Genomic DNA, 22715 nt, shown 5'->3' on the forward strand with positions numbered 1-22715 from the left:
AGTGGCATGCCTTGTGAATAGAGCCACAATGATCTCAAAATCCTAAGGCAATAGTCAAATGTGACTCTCCTGATGAGTTCACTATTATAATGTAGCCATAGAAAGCACAAAGCAATCTCAATTATAGTCATTCATGATCACAGTAAAAAATTTGTTGCAGTCAATGCTATGAAGGGTATTTCAGATAGAAAAAGATTTTGAGTTACATAATGATGAAAATATAATGAGACATGAGGTGCAAATCATACATGTATGAGTTACATGGTCAGTCAATAATCAAATTTTTTAAAGGAAGGATCCCAACATCAAATGACAAGAAACAGTGAAAGAATATTATAGGGGACAAGTTTTTAGCAGCCTTCACTATGAACCAATGAGAGCAGTCTCCATACCATGAGAAAAGGACCCTTGGAACATGAAAACGCTTGACAGTGCCTTAAAGGAGTCTAAAGTAGTGTCTGTCTTAAGTCACAAACTTAAGAAAATATCCTTAGAAAGAATCATAGAGATTGAAAATCAAGATATGAGTGTCATGATGTATAGAGATTGCAACCCCAAATCAAGAAAAAGGGTAGATACAGTAATAAAAATATTGTTAGCATAACAAGGTAAAAGGACAACCCTTCCAAAGTAGGCAACTATCTTAACAAAAGAGTTATGAACCAAACCTCTTTTCACTCAAAACTACCTTTAAGAGATTGAAAGCTTACCTAGAGAATAAGTTTTGTCTAATGGTAGATCCGAGACAAATATCAAGACATATAAAAACAATGACAAGACAACATTCTTAGTTTAGTCAAGAAGCAAAGGGTGTTATAACAGTAAGGAAAAGTCTCAAAAGGCTTTCAATGATAAAGTTTGCAAGGTTTTTTTGATAAAGAAGAAATAAGTTAACCCTTGCAAAATCATGTCAAGCCAATTCATGAATATGCCAGCATTATTGTGGAATCACGATATAAGAAAAGGACAGTCCAACTGTAGTAAGGTTTGAGAGTAGACCTAATATCAAGAATCACAACTTAGAGGAAGTAAGGTAGTCATAAGATTCAGATCAGTGACCCATGTCTATGCCATGAGACATACAATGCGACAATGTATAGTGCCTACTTGAAGGCTAAAGTACAAAACAAAAGTGAAAAGAGTGAAAGAAGGCTCAAAGACAAAGAACTATCAAAGATATAGTGAGGATAGCCAACATTTAGCAATCCATAATGCCAATCAAGGTCATAAAGAGTAAGTGAAAAGTCAATGACAGTCTCAGAGTTCAAGGTACAACTTAAAGCATTTTGAATGTAGCAGCATCTCCAATGCTTGAGATCTTTGTGATTGGTAAAGAAAACAATGATGGTCATCAAACGTCAAAGATGAACAAAATCCATTCACAAAGAGACTTGAAAGAAGTAACAATCCTAGTTCTACAATCATAGCCTTATGAAAGACAATAAGCACATCAAAATATTGAAGAGATAGAACCAGCATGATCAATCCTGAGGAGATTAAGGAATCAAAGGGTATCATTGTCATTGTCACAGTTTGAAGAAAGCAACACCCTCAAAGAGAATATAGTGTTGAATTGAGTATGCCTAGTGATACCTAATGTAGTGTCATGGTCATGAAGGGCTAGTCGATATAAAACAATACAATTATCACAAAGAACAAGAGATGGTATTAAAAAAAGAACACTATACAAAGGTAAACACAATAAATGCATCAAATGAAAACTATTTTGAGCCTCGTATTGGCCACTTGGGTGTGTTGTGATTTCCCCAATGGATAAGGGCATGGTTGGGTGAGAGTTGATGTTGTTTGAATACCATTTGGAGCATTTATGGAGGTTTTTATGACCCCTAATCAGTTAAATTCAGCCCTGGGCAATTGAGTTAAGTAAATGCATCATGGAAAGGAGTTTATGGGTAACTTGATGAAGTGTACAGTAGATGGAGGGAATATAGGAGTGGGTTATTGAGTTGTCCAAGAGGTGAGAGGAGATCTAGGGGCAGTTGATGACTTTTTCAAGCCCATTCCAAGCATCTAGGGGAAAAATTAAAGCCCTAACCTATAATCAAGTCAAAGGGAGAGGTAAATATTCATAAATACTTGGGAGCAGTTTGGAGAGTAAAAAAAGTGGCATTTTCAGTTGTATCTGATCCTGCAACATTTGAAGACTTTTTCAGTCATTTAGGGCAAGCTCATCACACATGATGTTATGATTGTATTTAAGTACTCATTTGTAGCTTCCTTGCTCTAGTTCTTCTTCATTTTTTGTAAGCATTGTTGCATTCTTTAACACTTTGAGAGCAAAAAAGACAGTTGTAACTCAAGGAATTAGCTCATTCATATGATTGGTTTAGATTTGTAATACAACTTGAAAGCAATAGAAGATAATTTCATTTAGTTCTTATGCTTTCTGTCACTTCTTTGTGTTAGTGTAAATCATTCTATGTCTTATATGTGGATGTTCTTAGGTGTTTAAATAAGTTTTTTAATCCTACTTTTCTATGTTTTACTTCTAAAACCTCAAAATATGTTTAAAATGCAAACATTTGAGTAGATTTTAGTACTTGTATACATGTCATAACTTGTGAAAAATCTTGTATAGCTGTTTTAGTTGTGGAAAATCCGGATTTCCTTCAAAATAGGCTCTACAAAGCATCCTTTCTATGAAATATTGATGTATGGAGCGTTATAAAACATACTTTGTGCATGTAGGTGATCTAATTGAATAATTGTAAGTCTTAAACCAACAAAGTAGAGAATTGGAAATTCACTTTTGGTGAATCACCTAATTAGTAATAGGATACTTTTGAAGCATTATAGGTTAATTTTCAATTTCCTTTTCTCTTTTCCCCAACAAGTATCCAATTGTCTAGTTTAGTTTATTAGGTGATTAGCATAGAGAGCCAACTCTTTAACTTGAGGTCTGATCTCATTTATCAGAGGCCACACTTTGGAGATCATTACCATGTTTAAGTGGATGGTTGAATGTAGTTCAACAAGGGTGCACATTTCATTGATAACAATGACATAAAACCAAGAATGTGCACAAGTACATTAAACTGAAATTATGAGGCATGACATCATCGTTCTCCATGATGCTACGAATTCTCTATGTTTTTTAGGTAGATAAAGTAAATCAAATACTCAACACAACCACACTTCTCCTTGTAATCTTTGATAGCTTCCATGAAATTCGACAAGGTGAATCTCCTCTGGCTACGAGTGAACAATGATCTCTCAAGCTGTGTGTTATTCCTTTACAACATGCATTCATCTACAACATATTGATAGTATACCAATTATAAAAACCCATGTCATATTTTCATATTAACATGTCATGTATATACCATAAACTAGATGATAATATGGTTCAAAGGATAATTAAAACATATAATAAGTCTGATTAAAGTAGCATAAAATAAGTAAAATGAGGACAATTCCAAGACTCGTCATTGAGTATTTTTTATAATATATTTTATAAATATATGATTGAAATTAATGCCCCCCATGGGACTATCCATCTCATTAGGAACTCTGCCCTCATGAATAAGTGTACGTAACAATAATAAATGTAGTTTATACTAGGAAAGAATCTAACTCAAATTTTATGTTATGTTCTTTGTCTTTTGTCTTATGTGTAACATCAACAAATGGTGCATCATGTTCAATAAAACCAATAGGTTAGCCAACATTAGAAGGACTCTCATGATTTAAGTCTATATAATTATCCTCATCTTATGTCATAATTTGGTGCGTTTATTTATAGAATTTCCACGTACATGACAATAAGGACAAAAATATTTAGCCACTTGTGGTACAATATTAGACATATGCACTTGATTAACACAAGGTAAATTAATTATATCATTTTTAAGTAAAATATTCAAATACACTTCTCTAATGAAATGAATTCTCTAAATATATTTAATTTGATGCATTCATCATTATCATTATTCTTTTGAAAGTTGAATTTGTACCTATTTGTAAACCCTAAATGATCCAACCACTAACCTAGATCTACAAAGTAATTCAACAAACAATCAATAGAGAACTATCATGCATGCACACATTTTGGCATGCCTGATGGGACTTATTTCCCTATTGAATCTATATTTTTGCAAGTTTTCCTAACCTTATATTGTTGGTTTTTTTCAAAAATCATGAGACTAACTTTGTGCAACTAGGATTGAGGACACAAGCCTAGGGTTTGCAAAGATTTCATCATATCTCTCAACAACTACAAAATTTTTGTAATGTGGAAAATTTGATTTAGAGATTTTGCAACATAGAAGGGAGAAACCAATAAATTAGTTTTCACTTAGGGCCATTGCATTCAAAAGAGGGAAGGGAATCCACTAGATTTAGTCACAAATTAGATAATGACTAGATACTGAATGGATTGGATTGAGTTTGGTCTCCTCTTTTGTAAGTTGAAATCCTGAAATAGGAAAAGTGCTGAAAAATGAAGGTAAAACAAAGAAAATAGTGTGTTACAGATGCAGGATTTTTGTGTGCATATGGATCTGAGTAGTATAAGTCGAATCGGATTTGACCCTTGAAAAAGCTCCTAAAAAGTCGAGACCATGCGCATCACAACTATCCTTCATACTTTTTGCACGCTAAAAAGGGATGTTTCATCTTTGTGAATAAAGCTTATTCTGAAGAGTACAACTCTGTACCTGTTTCTTGCACACAGAAAGAAGGGTAGATAGGTTGGGAATAGGGGTTTGCCTAAGTCAAACCCCAGTTTGGAATCAACCTTGAATGAAATATTGCAAATACTGAAATAAAATGATGGAAAGGTATACCTTAGATCTACAATGTGATGATGATGCTTTGCTTCTTGAATATAATCACATATGTTGTATGAAAATGGCACGAACATGACAAAACCCTAATCACACACACATGCTTGCAAATGAATGATGTAATGTTGCTCCACAATGGATAGATGAAGAATATGCAACCTTGAAGACCTCTAGAAATGCTTGATGATGAATACTTCAATGCTTGAATGCTTTATTGCTTGATTACTTGTGCTCCCAATTTCACCTATCAACAATTTATACTCTCCTTATGTCCAAATGAGAGGGGAAGACCTCCTTATATACTTGCCCGTCGTCAAACATATTAATTTTATAACATAGGCCGACACAGGGAGGGGATTCCTGCACAAATTTTGGATAGGGCAAAGGGTTTGAAATGGGCCCCAAATAGGGAGGATCATAACATGGAACCATGGTCCCAATGAGGACCAAGGCGCCACACCCTGGTCTTACCCCATATTTGGGCTAGGGTTAAGGTGCAATGCAAGGTGTAATGTGAAAATATGACATTTATTGCATGGTAGGGGTATAAATAGGTCTAGATCAAGCATGAGGATGAGAACACTAAGGCAAGGGCCCCAAATATAGTCAAAATTGCAAAGGGTGCAATTTTAGGATGCTAGAATTTTCTACAAAAAATTTACTGGAGGTTGGAGATGGTATAAGGAGATTTGTTTTAAGTGAGTTATAAGTTTTTTACGATTTTTCATAAAAATTACTTTTTGGTTGTAACAAAAAAAATTTATATTTTTGGGAAGGTCTCAAAATTTAGAGAGGGTCTATTCTTTGTATTTTTAATTTTGATGAAAACTAAATAGCAAAAAATTAGGGGTTTTCAATAAATCTACTTTGTAGGTACCAAATTAAAGATTTTTTCTAAAATTCTTATTTTCTTGGAAAGCTCTCAAAATTTTAGTAGCAGTTTTGTCTTAGCATTTTTATTTTTCGCTCACCAAAAATATTGCAAAAAAATTGGACCTTGTTGACTAGATCAAAAACAAAAAAAAAGAAATTGTAATCATGTGAGGAGCTTATGTTCTATCTACATATATTTTATTGCATCATAAGTTTATTTTATCATATTTGAGAGAGTTTTATTATAAGTTCTAATATCACAAGGAATTTATTTGTGCAATATGTTTCTTTGGGTTGGACTATCATGCTTTCATGATTTCACACACTTGATTATGAGTCGAAAATGGTAGCTTAGAGCTCATCATATTGGATCAACAAGCTTCAACACAATTGGAAAGTGTTAAATTCAAGTGCACTTGTTTTAAACCCTTTAATTTTATATTTTAAAAGTGATCATAATAGTATTCATCTATCATAGAATCATTTCTTGCTTTAGATCAACTTGTTTGGTGTGTCTTCCACATATTGAAAATGAGCTTAAAATCAACCTTTCACACTTCGATTTAGACTTAAAATGAACAAGTGTCTTTTAATCCCCAATATTTCCTTATTTTTGCTTTCCTCTTGTGACTTAGTGGTGAACTTGAGTGCACCAAAAATAAGGGATCTTGCTCTTCTTTTTAGGGTGTCTGCCTAGAGAAGCGATCACTCTAGGGGACAAACTCGACTCTCGTCTTCCAATATAGTATAAATAGCAAGGGTGAATGAAAGACATGCCTCTTGAAAGTAGAATCTTGTCATTCTAGGCTAAGCCTCTAAGAACTTTATACCTTAGAGAAGTGAAGGTGGGGAGTGGGTTACCCTCTCCTCTCGGTTGTTTGGCATTATTCTCTTTCATTCCACAAATTTAGGCCTCAACGTACCCTCATGGTATATAGAAGATACCCCTAGTTGAGCTTGTAAAGCCTATAGTTGAACTTTTTATGCCATCATTTCTTCTGTATGCAAGGATTGATAATATAACTTGAGTAGGCTTGTTGGTGTGTCTTATATATTTGAATGTTTATATCACCTTCTGCACTTGAAACCTAAAGGGGACACATCATCCAAATTGAGCCATAGGTTTCGATAACTCAATGATGAACGGATAGTACCAACCGATACTAAGAGGGGGGGTGAATCAATATAGACAAAAACACATTCCTAAAACTGGTTTGTCAGCAGATATTGTGCTTTGGCAGACAAACAGTAACACCGGTCTTAAACAGAGTACAGCCGACAAAAACCAGAATAACTGAGACAAGCATAAACTGATTAACACTTATCTTTTCATAGAATCTAATACTTCATTTCCATTTCAACCTAGTGCATGAACAGGTAATCTATCATCAAAATATATAAACAACTAGATCAACATGATTTACCTTCAGACACAAATCACTTAAACCATCACATGAATAACACCACACATGACACACAGATTTTTCACGTGGAAACCCAACTGGGAAAAACCACGATGGGGATGAATACCCACAAGCTATTTTTGAACTTTTTAGAAGTCCTCTCTGTTAGGAGCCTTGTCCGGTTAAAGACTGATACAATAGGTTCTGTTAGGAACGGATCCTGTTAGAAATCACCTGGTTAAGGGATAGCTAGAATACCCAGTTAAGGGTTAAACCCTGTTAAAGGTTACCTTGTTAGAGGATTTCAAGAACTCAATGGTTTTGAGTCACCCTATCAAAGGATTTACAGTAAGCTGGTTAAAGCTACCCTGTTAAGGGTTTCCCAACTATTGAAGTGGTTAAAGATCAACAGGTATTACAATTATCTAGTAACAACACTCAATGCCAATGCAGACCCACTTTAGCTCCTCTTCACCTTCTGCACTTACACTATGCAGGTATCACTTCTCTCCTCTGGTCTGGCAAGAATCACGTATCTCTTCACTTGGATACACACACACAACTTTTGCCAACAACCTCATAAAGAAACACAACATTGACCTTATAGGAAACAAATAGGTCGATAGCATAAACCCTAAACCCTAAACCTGTTAGGTTAAGCAATTCAAACGGTTCAATCCTGACTGTTGAGCACATTGCATTAAATGCAGCAGTCTTGAACCGATCTCAAGACGTTCTCCATCGTTCATTTTCTACCGCTTTCATGGCGGTTGATAACCCATCATGTGTTTTCACCATTTACAGACTTTGCACATTCCTGAGGTAGATAGGAACACTCTCCTTCATGCAAGATCCTTCACATGCACAAGGATGATGTGGCAACACGATCTGTTCTTCATTACAATACTAACTCATCACACAAAGTCACCGGTTGAGTCACACAGGCTTGAAGCACTTCAACCGAAAACCTTGAAGTTGAGACTACCAACCAATAGTCATACAAAGCTTCCATGTACCGGTTCCCATAACCATATGCTAGTTCACCTTGAACAAACACACCACTTCACTTTGGCACATATACCGGTTCACAATGTTATATCGGTTCTCACATATACTGGTTCTTGGTAACATATTGGTTCTCTCTTCTTTAGCATATTGACATCAATGACAACATACGATGTCATCATGTCCTCATACTGGTTCACATAATGCCAACAATCTCCCCCTTTGGCATTGATGGCAATATACAAAGATATCTCTCCGCTTCACATCTTCTCCCCCAATTTCTACATATATCTTCTCTACTTCACTTCTTCTCCCTCTTTGACAATAATGCCAAAGTGGAGGCATAAGCTTCCCTATTCCATTATGCTGCTCCCCCTGAGGAGTAGCATCCTTCAACACATCAATCCTAAAAAAATTTGACTATGCAATACCTGATTGATGTGGAGCATATACCTTTAGTTCACCTCCTGAAGGGGCATCACCCCTAATTCACCTCTTAAGTATATAAATGTAGCCTTTGGGAGAGACTTGGTGAATATGTCTGCTAACTGCTCCTAACTAGAAACATGTTCCAGTGCAATCTCTTTGTTCTGAACCTTTTCCCTCAAGAAATGATACTTAAGCTGAAAGTGCTTGGTTCTAGAATGTAAAACTGGATTCTTGGAGATGTTAATTGCACTAGTATTGTCACAAAATATACTTACCGGTTCAGATACAGGAACTCTAAAGCCATTTAATACATGCTTCATCCAAATTGTCTGAGTGTAGTTCATGAAAGCTGCAACATACTCTGCTTCTGCTGTAGACTGAGAGATACAACTCTGCTTCTTACTCATCCATGAGACTAGTGTACCACTGAGGAAGAATGCACCACCGGTTGTGCTCTTCCAGTCGTCCACATTACTTGCCCAATCAACATTTGTGAATACTTTCAAGTTGAAATCCTTGCTATATGGATACCACAATCCATAATCAATAGTTCCCTTCAGATACCTAAGAATCCGCTTGACTGCAACCAAGTGGGATTCTCTTGGACTTTTATGGAATCTTGCAGTAATGCCAACTGCATGTGCAATATCTGGTTTGCTATGCACTACATAATGCAACTTACCAATCATTGATTGGTATTCCTTCTCATTAACCAATGTTGAGTCATCCTCTTTGGATAGTTTACAACCGGTCACTATCGGTGTACCAACCGGTTTTCTATCTTCCATGCCAAAGGTATTCAACACCTCTTTGACATACTTGGACTGAGTGATAAAGATTCCATCTTTCATCTGCTGAATCTGCAGTCCAATGAAGAACTTAATCTCCCCTATGAGTGACATCTCAAACTCTTTCTTCATCTCATCTGCAAACTCATGACTCATCTTGTCATCTCCACCAAAGATAATGTCATAAAAAAATACCTCACAGATTAGGATCTGATCTCCTTCAGATTTCAAGTAGATATTGCTATCTTCACTTGTTCTCTCAAATCCAATCATCGCAAGATGGGAGTGCAGGTGTTCATACCATGCTCTAGGTGACTACTTTAGACTATATAAGGCTTTATGTAGCCTACACACCATGTCACTGTCTTCAGATAGGGCAAACCCATATGGTTGCTCTATATACACCTCCTCTTCAAGTACACCATTTAGGAATGCAGATTTTACATCCATTTGATATACTTTGAATTCTTTAAAAGCTACATATGCAAGAAGCATACGAACTCCTTCCAATCTGGCTATAGGAGCAAAGGTTTCTCCATAGTCTTTTCCTTCTTCTTGGGCATATCCTTTACACACCAATCTAGCTTTGTTTCTAATCACTGTGCCATCCTCATTCAGCTTATTTCTGAAAACCCATTTGGTACCGATGACATTTTTATGCTCCGGTCTGGGTACCAAAGACCATGTACCATTTCTCTCTATCTGGTCAAGTTCCTCTTCCATTGCCTTGATCCAGTCTTCATCTTTATGTGCCTCTTTGAATGATTTAGGCTCAAATTCAGAGATCATACATGAGTTTTCTCTGACCTTTCTTCTTGTAAGGATTCCCGCATCCTTATCTCATATGATCTGCTTAGGATCATGATTCAGCTTGACATACCGAGGAATGGTCTTAACAAATTCCTCTTTCTTTTCTTCTTCATCCTCATCTCCATTAGTATCAGCATCTACATCTTCTAGTGTAAGAACACTGTTACTGGTACTTGGTTGATTGGCAACTGGTTCCCAGAAGGTTACAACTGGTTCATTTACCGCTTGCTTACTGCCGGTTTCCTCAGTTTTCTCAGAGGTTTCATCAACTCTCATATTAATGCTTTCCATAATTCTCTGAGTCCTATTATTGAAACACTTGAGAGCTTTGCTCTTGGTGGAATATCCTAGGAATATTCCCTCATCACATTTCGCATCAAATTTGCTCTGGTGTTCGCTCCTCTTGATGCAACATTTTCTACCGAACACTCTGAAATAGCTAACCACAGGTGTCTTACCGGTCCAATACTCATAAGGAGTTTTATCCTTACCTTTCTTGATGAGTACCTGGTTCATTATGTAGACTATAGTGCTCACTGCTTCTCTCCAAAAGGTGTGAGCAACCTTTCCTTGAATCAACATTGTTCTTGCTACTTCAACCACAGTCCAGTTATTCCTCTCTGCTAGGCCATTCTGCTATGGAGTCTAGGGGGAAAATAGTTTCCTCTTGATGCCATGTTCTTCACAGTACTTGTTGAATTCACCGGAAGTGAATTCCCCTCCTTGGTCAGTTCTAAGGCACTTGATCCTTTTACCGCTTTCCTTTTCCACTATTGCTCTGAAAGCTTTGAACTTTCCAAAAGCTTCAGACTTATCCTTCAAGAATGTGACACACATCATTCTTGAGCAGTCATCAGTGAGAATCATGAAATACCTATCACCCTGCACACTCCTAGTTTTCATAGGACCACACAAATCAGTATGCACAAGATCAAGTAAATTGTCAGCAGTGAAAGGTTTACTGGTGCAGGAGCACCCATGGCATAAGGAAAGTATATGGTCAAATTCATCATTTGAAATATAATTTATATTTGAAGGTCATTTATAATGTATTTGAATCCATTTGGAATGATTTGTAAGATTTGGAAGCCTAAAAATGTAAGCAAGTCCTGATTATGTCCTAGTTGTCCATATAGGCCCTTATAGATCAAGATGGTCAAAATTGTATAAAAGGCCATGAGAAGGCTATCAAGTATGTAAAAGGTATTAAATAGATTATTTGGACATGCTTATGGGGTTTTTACAATTTGGAGAGTCATTAAGAAAAAGTTTCAAAGTTGCAAGAAAATTGCAAAAGTGCAACATTTGCAAAAATGTAAAAGTGCAAAAATTGCACATAAAGTTGTAGAAGGGAAGATGAAGGGTCATAAAGGTAGTTGGATGGTTTATAACTACCAAAGAGTATATAAATATGTTTTATTGGTCGAACCAAATCATTATTGGAAGAATAGAGAAGAAAGGAGAACATTTTGAATACATTTTGGTGCTATCTACTATTGTTATTTTGGTTGGCTTTCCAGTTTTTGTGTTGGTTCCAGGCCTTGTACGACCATGTATGGCCTGGAAACCTTTGTATATGTATAATTTATAGTTAGATATGTCAATTACCTTTCTTTTCCTTTTTGTTTGGAGTTATTATGTTTAGAAATGAAGAAGATATGGAAGTTTTGGTGAACGTTGTTAATTGCAGATTTGATACTTCCTGAGAACAGTCACATTGCAGCGTATAGTATGAACTCATATGATATTATTAAGACCTCTAAATAGAATTAATATTGGTAAGTCTATGAAGAGTTCAGGGGTCAAATTGATCCAAGCCAATGTGTTTGTTTCAATGCTTCCAACTTCTTGAATTCACCTAGTGTTTCAAAGGCTTCTTAATGGATAAAGAAAGGCTTTTCTCACTCCAACACCCTACAATGGTTCCAAATGGTTTCAAACACCTATTCACACCTATTTAAACAATAATCAATAGGTTACAAAGTTCCAGCCCACCAATAAACACTCAAACCCTTCTAAGCCTCAATTAGGCTACTAGCCCTTACTAGGCCACCTGAGACTGAAAAAATTAGTTTTCTCTAGATTTTCCCAAAGAACTCACCAAAAAAATTATATTTGAAAACACCCATTTTGGAGTATTACAACATATATCAAAATCAGATAGGGTTGTTTTGGACCATGCCTCTGCTGTCCTAAGACTGAGACTATTTTTCCTATGCAAGAACCCCACTTTTACAAAGCAAGTATATGAAGTACTTATCTTCAAACCCTACAACTTTCAACAGTAGTTTTTTATGACTCCAAACCAAGGAAAATCCAATTGTTTAGGTTCTATGATCTTGTTTTATGTGCAAACACCAAACCCCTCACCATCTTGCTCCAAAATCAAGGGCCTTTTTGTTTCGGCACTTCCCTTCACTTCCAGACCTCAACCAAAGGTCATATAGCATGTATAAAACCTTATATTTGACTATTTTTCATAAAAAGTATTCCTCCTTTGGGTAGATCTTCTGCTGCTACAAGTTAGTCACCACTTTCCCCTTCTCAACCTGCACTTTCCAATGGTGTACACCCAATTTTTGTTAACTTTCCTGCATGGAAGTTGTTAGTTTCATATGGTACATGTTAGATAGATCCTCATCTATGAGAAACAGGACCTTACATCCATAGAAGGGCTCCAAATTGCATTTTGGGCCTTCAATGCCAATGACACAACCCAGAAATTTAACTACAGTCAGCAATAAATGGAAAAAATCTGATCAAAAACCTCTAAAAAAGCATTCAAAAATACTTATTACAATGCTCAATTATTTCCCAAGGCTTATACCATGAAAGATCAATCACTTTCAAGCAACAAAACACAAGAAATTGCAAGAAAATGAAGGTTTTTTCCACTTTTTCTGTTAAATCCATACAACATCCGTACTGTAGCATCCAATCACACCAAAATGGAATTAAAATATTTTATAATACCTTCCCCCAACTCCCCAAAAATGTTACAGTATATGAAGTACTTATCTTCAAACCCTACAACTTTCAACAGTAGTTTTTTATGACTCCAAACCAAGGAAAATCCAATTGTTTAGGTTCTATGATCTTGTTTTATGTGCAAACATCAAACCCCTCACCATCTTGCTCCAAAATCAAGGGCCTTTTTGTTTCGGCACTTCCCTTCACTTCCAGACCTCAACCAAAGGTCATATAGCATGTATACAACCTTATATTTGACTGTTTTTCATAAAAAGTATGCCTCCTTTGGGTAGATCTTCTGCTGCTACAAGTTAGTCACCACTTTCCCCTTCTCAACCTGCACTTTCCAATGGTGTACACCCAATTTTTGTTAACTTTCCTGCATGGAACTTGTTAGTTTCATATGGTACATGTTAGATAGAGCCTCATCTATGAGAAACAGGACCTTACATCCATAGAAGGGCTCCAAATTGCATTTTGGGCCTTTAATGCCAATGACACAACCCAGAAATTTAACTACAGTTAGCAATAAATGGAAAAATCTGATCAAAAACCTCTACAAAAGCATTCAAAAACACTTATTACAATGCTCAATGATTTCCCAAGGCTTATACCATGAAAGATCAATCACTTTCAAGCAACAAAACACAAGAAATTGCAAGAAAATGAAGGTTTTTTCCACTTTTCCTGTTAAATCCGTACAACATCCGTACTGTAGCATCCAACCACACCAAAATGGAATTAAAATATTTTATAATACCTTCCCCCAACTCCCCAAACCGAAATCAATCAGTTATTTATCATTATAGACTTGTTTAGACTCTAAAATCCGTTTTCCCACCTAAAAACAACTAACCGTTAGAATTCAAAAATTTGAATTTCTAACTTACAATTTATTGAATAATTTAAAGTCTAACCTATCAAAATTAATATTTTATTACTCCTAGAATCCAAACAAACTTATCTAACCATCCAAATCCTATTTAGGCACTATTGGCCTCCCTTACATAATTTTGGTCCTAAAGCCCTTATTAAGACCTTCAAGACATTTAACTTTAAAATCATATTGATCATTACAAATTGACATTATTGGCTTCAAAACACTCCAATTCACTTGTCTTGATTCATAACTCTTCATGGTCTTAATAGCTTGCTTGGGTGCACCTGCACCATACTCCCCATGAATGAAAGTCTTCTTGTCCCAAGAAGTCATCCATGCCTTGCCTTCATGTTTGCTTGCTTGCATCTGATTCTTAGGAACTAGATAGTCCCCAAATGTGACTTGTTTCCTCCTATGAACACCTGCATTCATACACCAATCATTAGAAACAAAAATTTTATGATTTGGCTGTCCCAAACCAATGGTACTCATGGCTGATATTTGCTTCATGGCTGCCCCTTTTCCTCTATCTTGAGGTATCTGCAACCTGCCAAACTTGCTGTCCTTTACTTGTCCAATGAGAGGACATTTTATTGTACCAACTAGTACGTGATCAAGTTCACAAAGTCCTTCATGAACCGAACTGTCATACTGCTGCAAATCTGCACTTTTCTTACCCTGCTCTTTGACTGAAAACTCATTGCCAAAACACATTACAGTGGTGTCTCTTGCCTTCCCCATCAATGGGCTCAATTTGTACTTCCTTCCACCCTTATGAACCACATAGGTGTTTTGATACCCATCATGTATAATCCTTCTAGAGTATTGCCAAGGTCTGCCCAAAATCAAATGACCACAACTCATATCCATTACATCACACAAAATACTATCAGCATATTGACCAATGGAGAAATTAATGACTACCTGATCCTTTACCAACATATTCTGACCTTCATTGACCCATGTAGCAAAATATGGATTAGGATGTGCAAGGGTTGGTAAATTTAACTTTTTGACTACTTCATAAGCAACCAAATTGTGACAAGCCCCTGAATCAACAATCAAATTGCATACCTTGCCATGGATCTTACAATTTGTCCTGAAGATCCTTTCTTGTTGTGATGGTTGTACTTTCCCCATGAGTAACAACTCTCCTTCCTCTGGTGGTATCATGATTTCTTCTTCTTGTTCTTCCTTTTTGTCTTCTTGTGTCAAATTAACCCTCATTTCCTTCTTATCCTCACTCCATTTGGGACATTTGAATGATGGGTGTCCTGGTTCATTGCAATTGTAACATCTAAATGTGCCCCTTCCTTGACCAAATCCTCTTCCTCCTCTTTGATTGTATCCACCCCTTGATTCTGAAAATGGTTCCTTGCCCTTGTCATCCTTGTTTGGTCCTTGACCTCTTCCACCTCTTTCTCTATTTGTATTACCTCCTCTTCCTGACCTTTCTTGTCTTCTCTTCACCTTTTCTTCTGCTCTAATGGCCAATTGATAACATTCACCAATAGTCCTTGGTACTTGTAGACCAATCTCATCCTGCAAATGATACTTCAAGCCATTGATATACCTAGCTACCTTCTCATCTTCTTCCTCATATCCTCCCCTAATACTCAATTTATGAAATTGTTCAGTATATGCCATTACATCCATGTCTTTTTGTTTCAAATTTTGTCTCATCCTCTTCACATGTATGCTATAATCTGAAGGCAAGAATTGCTCCTTGATAAGGTTCTTCATCCTTGCCCAATTTGTGATTCTTGTCAACCCCCTACAGATTCTATCATTTTGTAAACTTGTCCACCAAGTTAAAGCAGTACCTCTTAGCTTTGTTTTTGCAAACTTCACTCTCTTCTCATCCTCCATCTCCTCATACTCAAAGTAGTTCTCCAAGGCATCCAGCCAACCCAACACTTCTTCACTATCCATCTTCCCCTGATAGATAGGTACCTCCACATGTCCTTTCCCTCCATTGTTTTGTATGCCTTCAAAATCCTAACAAGCTTCCTCTCCTCAGGACCCATCTCATCTTCTACTTCCCTATGTTCTTGTCTTTCATGGTATTCCTCTCCTTCATCTTCATAGTGTTCTTCATTAACTTCTTCCCTCCTATGGTCCATTCTTTCTTTCTCATAGCATTCTAACCTAGCTTTCATGGCCTCTTTCTCTCTTCTCCATTGTCTATCCCTCCTTGCTTCAGACTACTCTCTTGCTACATCTTGTTCCCTTCTTTCCCTTCTTTCTCTTTCCAAAATCTCCTTCAACTCCTCAAGTTCCCTAGCCAATTGACTCTTAGGTGCCATAACTACCCTTCCAATCCTTTACCCAGACCTTTCAATGCTCTGATACCAATTTGATGCAAAGCATCATGGAAAACCAACTCACAACCAAGGATCTTACTGATCCAATCATCATTACAATCATTAAGTGGCAATGCAAATGGTATTCATCCATTCTACAATGCAATCACAATATAATCTTTACACAAGGGTTGTCTATCAAATACTTCCACCATATGCCACCAATCAACCCCAAACCACTTTAAAAGGTTATATTACATCCCTACAGACCTTAATTAAATATTTTAGATCATAAAATTCACCAAAACATGAGACAACAAATTCTTTATTCCCATGGAGTACCCTAGTTCAAGGTTTCATCCTTAAAAACTGTTTTCACAAAAATAACCACAACTTCTTCAATTCTTAACCAAATTAAGTGAGATAAAAATAAATTGAAAGAGGGCTCAGAGACCTTTCCAAATAATATATCCTTTCTTCATCATTATTCTTAATTTGGCCATATCAAATGCTGCAACAGGACTGCTCCTGCCTTTACCAGTCTGATTTCACAATCTGCATATTACAAACACCCATTTTGGAGTATTACAAAAACTTCTTCCCTATCTGCATATTAAAATATCAATATCCATTTAAACTCATTCTTTAGAGGCAAACTAACAACTTCTTTCAATCATCTCTTCATTAATATCAACTTAATGCAATAACCCATATTCATGTTTCACATTTGAATCTTTAAAGTTCCCAGTCATAGACCTGTATTCTGTCATTCATAACTTTTGACCCAGATATTATTTTGAAAATCCCTTTGGTGAAGTTGTATATAACTATCCTTATTAAAACATATCCAAAACTTAGGAGAATCCAATGGTTAGATTAAACATTATGGTCTCTGCACCGAGACCCATTTCTGCTGTCCCCAAATTAGACATGTGCATGCTCAGTCCGTCTAGGGCATCAAATATCTTTCACAAAAAATAACCAAAAGACACCAAACCAATTTCATATAAAATATATATGAATATAGATTCAGAATATGTAATCCATTAAATTTTCCAATGTTTAAATCATGAGATAATATCAAACCATTGCCTGCAACTCCATTGAAGATAGTTTAAAACCAGTTTTCACCACAATCTTCATAACTTCCATAAATATAAATAAAAATGACTCAAACCAAATGGAAATGAGAGAGGATTCACATATCTATCCAATGAATCTATTTAGATGTCATAATAATTCCATATGAATCCGTACCATATGCTGCAACATGACTATTCTTATAAAACCTCAAATCTGCAATCAACAACTTTCACCAAAAATTTCATAACTTCTTCATTTCTAAACATAATCACTCCAAATAAAAAGGAAAAGAAAGGTACTTCACATATCTAACCATAAATTATACATTTTACAAAGGTTCCTAGGCCATACATAGTCGTACAAGGCCTGGAACCAACATAAAAACTGGAAAGCCAATCAAAATAACAATAGTAGAATGCACCAAAATGTATCAAAATGTTCTCCTTTCTTGCCTTTCTTTTCTTTATGATTTGGAACGACCATAAAATGACTTTTTATAGACTTTTGGTCAGTTTTGACCTTACAACTACCTCTCATAACCAACTTTTAACCCTTTTTCAACTTTTGTTGCATTTTTGCAACTTTGCTTGACAACATTTTATTGTCAAGTTGACAACTTTTACACTTTTGAATAAATGACTTCATGGCTTTACAAAACACATCACATGACTCTTAAAATTACAACTAAATGACAATTTTACAATTTTGTTTGCCCTTAGGCATTACATTTGATTTTATTACATTGAATATCATATCCAAACATATGGATTAAAATCTTAAATTTAAAATATCCCTCAAGATCTCCTGCGATGTCTTGATGTCTAGGTGCTTCTGCACCATACTACCGACCTTGAAAGCTTTCCAAGTCCCTTGGAAACATAGAGATTATAACCTGCAAGAAAATAAAATTTGTGCTTTGGATTAAAATCATCATCTTCATATTTGTCTTTGCCTCTTCATCTTATCACCATTATCATGCGTTTGTTGCAATCAACATCTCCAAAAGGACACAAGACTGTCCTTGTATCTACCTCCTTAATAACTCCTATTAATGGAGTATGTAATGGCTGCCATCAGAGTGCTTTTACCAACCATAAGTCCACCTCTCCATGCTGCATCACCTCACCAAAAAAAAACTCACCTTTGCCTCACCTATGAGTCCTCTCCTTGCCTCTCTCCCTAGTCTCTTGGCAACCAATGGACCATCCCTTTGGCCCTTGACAGACCTTCCTTGTCTGCCCACACACAACAACAACTTCCTCTTGCAACTAGATGGACAAGCACCTGCAACCAAAACTCATCAATAACACAAAACACAAACAACTTGCTCAGCCCAGATCTTTTGCTGAGCTCTGATACTGGTCGGTTAGTATGAACTCATATGATATTATTAAGACCTCTAAATAGACTGCTCTGATACCAATTTGATGCAGAGCATCATGAAAAAATCAACCAAATAACCATTATCAAATCTTCTCCATATATCATGCATTGAACTCGAATGATTTAAACCCTTCATCTATTCATTTCTTGCAAATGAAAACCAAGAATTTGTCCAAACTGTGAAATTTACTCTATTCTGGTCATGAAATTACAGTCATGAACAGTCATTAATAACTCTTAAAATATAAACCACTTAGACAATCTCTCTAGTCAAATTATATAAATGGTAGTTATAAAACTTTTCTCCAAATTATAGAAAGATCCAATGGTTAAATCCAAAGTTATGAAGCGTTTTCTAAAACTAGTCGCAGTGAATCAGGGTTTTGGGTAGTTCCAAACGGTTTTCACCAAAACCTTCATAACTTTCTCAAATATAAACAAAAATGCCTCAAAAAAAAGGGAAAAGAAATATGATTCACATATCTCTCCAATAAGTCTATTTAGAGGTCTTAATAATATCATATGAGTTCATACTATACGCTGCAATGTGACTATTCTCAGGAAGTATCAAATCTGCAATTAACAACATTCACCAAAACTTCCATATCTTCTTCATTTCTAAACATAATAACTCCAAACAAAAAGGAAAAGAAAGGTAATTGACATATCTAACTATAAATTATACATATACAAATGTTTCCAGGCCATACATGGTCGTACAAGGCCTGGAACCAACACAAAAACTGGAAAGCCAACCAAAATAACAATAGTAGATAGCACCAAAATGTATTCAAAATGTTCTCCTTTCTTCTCTATTCTTCCAATAATGATTTGGTTCGACCAATAAAACATATTTATAGACTCTTTGGTAGTTATAAACCATCCAACTACCTTTATGACCCTTCATCTTCCCTTCTACAACTTTATGTGCAATTTTTGCACTTTTACCTTTTTGCAAATGTTGCACTTTTGCAATTTTCTTGCAACTTTGACACTTTTTCTTAATGACTCTCCAAATTGTAAAAACCTCATAAGCATGTCCGAATAATCTATTTAATACCTTTTACATACTTGATAGCCTTCTCATGGCCTTTTATACAATTTTGACCATCTTGATCTATAAGGGCCTATATGGACAACTAGGACATAATCAGGACTTGCTTACATTTTTAGGCTTCCAAGTCTTACAAATCATTCCAAATGGATTCAAATACATTATAAATGACCTTCAAATATAAATTATATTTCAAATGATGAATTTGACCATATACTTTCCTTATGCCATGAGTGCTCCTGCACCATACTACCGGCCTTGAAAGATTTCCAAGTCTCTTGGAAATGAGTAACATGATGCCTCTACTACACTCTGTTTCAATCAAGACTCCTATCAATGGAGTTTATACTGGCTGCTTCCAATGGTGCATCTCTAATCTGAAGTCTACTCCTCCAAGCTGCTACAAACACCCAATAACTTCTATCCCTCACCTGGGAGTCCTCTCTTGCCTCTCTCCCCAAGACTCTTGGTGACACACTGGACCTCCTTCTCAAGCCCTTTGGACCATCTCCTATGGCCCCCTCTGGTAGACCTTCCTATCCACCTACTTTCAGCTGACCAAACCTACAACCAAGAAACTTTAATCACGAGAATCAAATAAACAATCTCATGGGCTAGGTCCTGGTGTGGATTGCCTCCTTCGGCGCTCTACCCACACACTCAAGCTCTTCTAGCTCTGATACCAATTTGATGCAGAGCATCATGAAAAAATCAACCAAATAACCATTATCAAATATTCTCCATATATCATGCATTTAACTTGAATGATTTAAACCCTTCATCTATTCATTTCTTGCAAATGAAAACCAAGAATTTGTCCAAACTGTGAAATTTACTCTATTCTGGTCATGAAATTACAGTCATGAACAGTCATTAATAACTCTTAAAATATAAACCACTTAGACAATCTCTCCTTTCAGATTATAGAAATGGTAGTTATAAAACTTTTCTCCAACTTATAGAAAGATCCAATGGTTAAATCCAAATTTATGAAGCGTTTTCTAAAACTAGTCGCAGTGAATCAGGGTTTTGGGTAGTTCCAAACGGTTTTCACCAAAACCTTCATAACTTTCTCAAATATAAACAAAAATGCCTCAAACAAAAGGGAAAAGAAATATGATTCACATATCTCTCCAATAAGTCTATTTATAGGTCTTAATAATATCATATGAGTTCATACTATACGCTGCAATGTGACTGTTCTCAGGAAGTATCAAATCTGCAATTAACAACGTTCACCAAAACTTCCATATCTTCTTCATTTCTAAACATAATAACTCCAAACAAAAAGGAAAAGAAAGGTAATTGACATATATAACTATAAATTATACATATACAAAGGTTTCCAGGCCATACATGGTCGTACAAGGCCTGGAACCAACACAAAAACTGGAAAGCCAACCAAAATAACAATAGTAGATAGCACCAAAATGTATTCAAAATGTTCTCCTTTCTTCTCTATTCTTCCAATAATGATTTGGTTCGACCAATAAAACATATTTATAGACTCTTTGGTAGTTATAAACCATCCAACTACCTTTATGACCCTTCATCTTCCCTTCTACAACTTTATGTGCAATTTTTGCACTTTTACATTTTTGCAAATGTTGCACTTTTGCAATTTTCTTGCAACTTTGACACTTTTTCTTAATGACTCTCCAAATTGTAAAAACCTCATAAGCATGTCCAAATAATATATTTAGTACCTTTTACATACTTGATAGCCTTCTCATGGTCTTTTATACAATTTTGACCATCTTGATCTATAAGGGCCTATATGGACAACTAGGACATAATCAGGACTTGCTTACATTTTTAGGCTTCCAAGTCTTACAAATCATTCCAAATGGATTCAAATACATTATAAATGACCTTCAAATATAAATTATATTTCAAATGATGAATTTGACCATATAATTTCCTTATGCCATGGGTGCTCCTGCACCATTTACCTTTAAAGGTTGAGGAAGAGATTTTCCCCAGTTGACACTCTCTGCACAAGGTATTTTCCATTTTTCTCAGCACCGACAACCCTCTAACTGCCTTGATCTAACTGGCCTTCACAATGTTATCAAAGTTTACATGACAGAGTCTCCTATGCCATATCCAGCTGTCATCGAACTTGGCCATAAGACATGTATTGATATTTGCATTCAACTGAAATAGGCTACCTTTGGTCTGCATGTCGGTGGCCACCAATTCACCATTCTTTCCCTTGATTTTGCACACTCCATTATTGAATTCTAGAGTGAGACCACTATCATTGAACTGGGCAACACTCAGAAGGTTGTGTCTGAGACCATCAACCCAATACACATTGTCAGCACTACTCTTTCCATTCAGAGAGATGGACCCTATGCCTTTGACCATACATGGTGCATCATTACCAAAGCACACCACACCACCATCATACTCTTCCAAGGATAGAAACTTGCTCTGGTCACCAGTCATATGGTGAGAACAACCACTGTCAATAATCCACTCATTGGAATTATCAAAGACAAGAGCCTTCTTGTCTGACACATCTTCCTTTACAACAACAAACTCAATATCTTCATTTTCTTCATCTTCTAATTCCTCATCTATGACACCTTCATCAACTGCCACAAAACAGTTTCTCTAGTTTCCTCCTTTGAATTTCTTGAACCTTTCCAGTTTGTCGTTGTTGTCACCATTAGGATAGTTTACAATAATATGTCCTATCCAATTACAAGAAAAGCATTTCAAAGGGAGCTTACCTCTATATTTACCAATTCCTTTAGGAAGTTTTCTAGCAAGAAGAGCTTCAAATTCCATCAGAATCTCCTCATCATCCATTTCTCTGCTCTGTCTTGGTTCACCAATAGTGCTTACTTCTTTTCATTTTCTGGATGTTACAACAGAAGCTTTGAAAATTTATTCAGTCTTTTGAACACTGCCATCAAAACTA

The sequence above is a fragment of the Cryptomeria japonica genome, chromosome 7 (genome assembly GCF_030272615.1).
Source record: "Cryptomeria japonica chromosome 7, Sugi_1.0, whole genome shotgun sequence".
In the NCBI taxonomy this organism is placed as follows: Eukaryota; Viridiplantae; Streptophyta; class Pinopsida; order Cupressales; family Cupressaceae; genus Cryptomeria; species Cryptomeria japonica.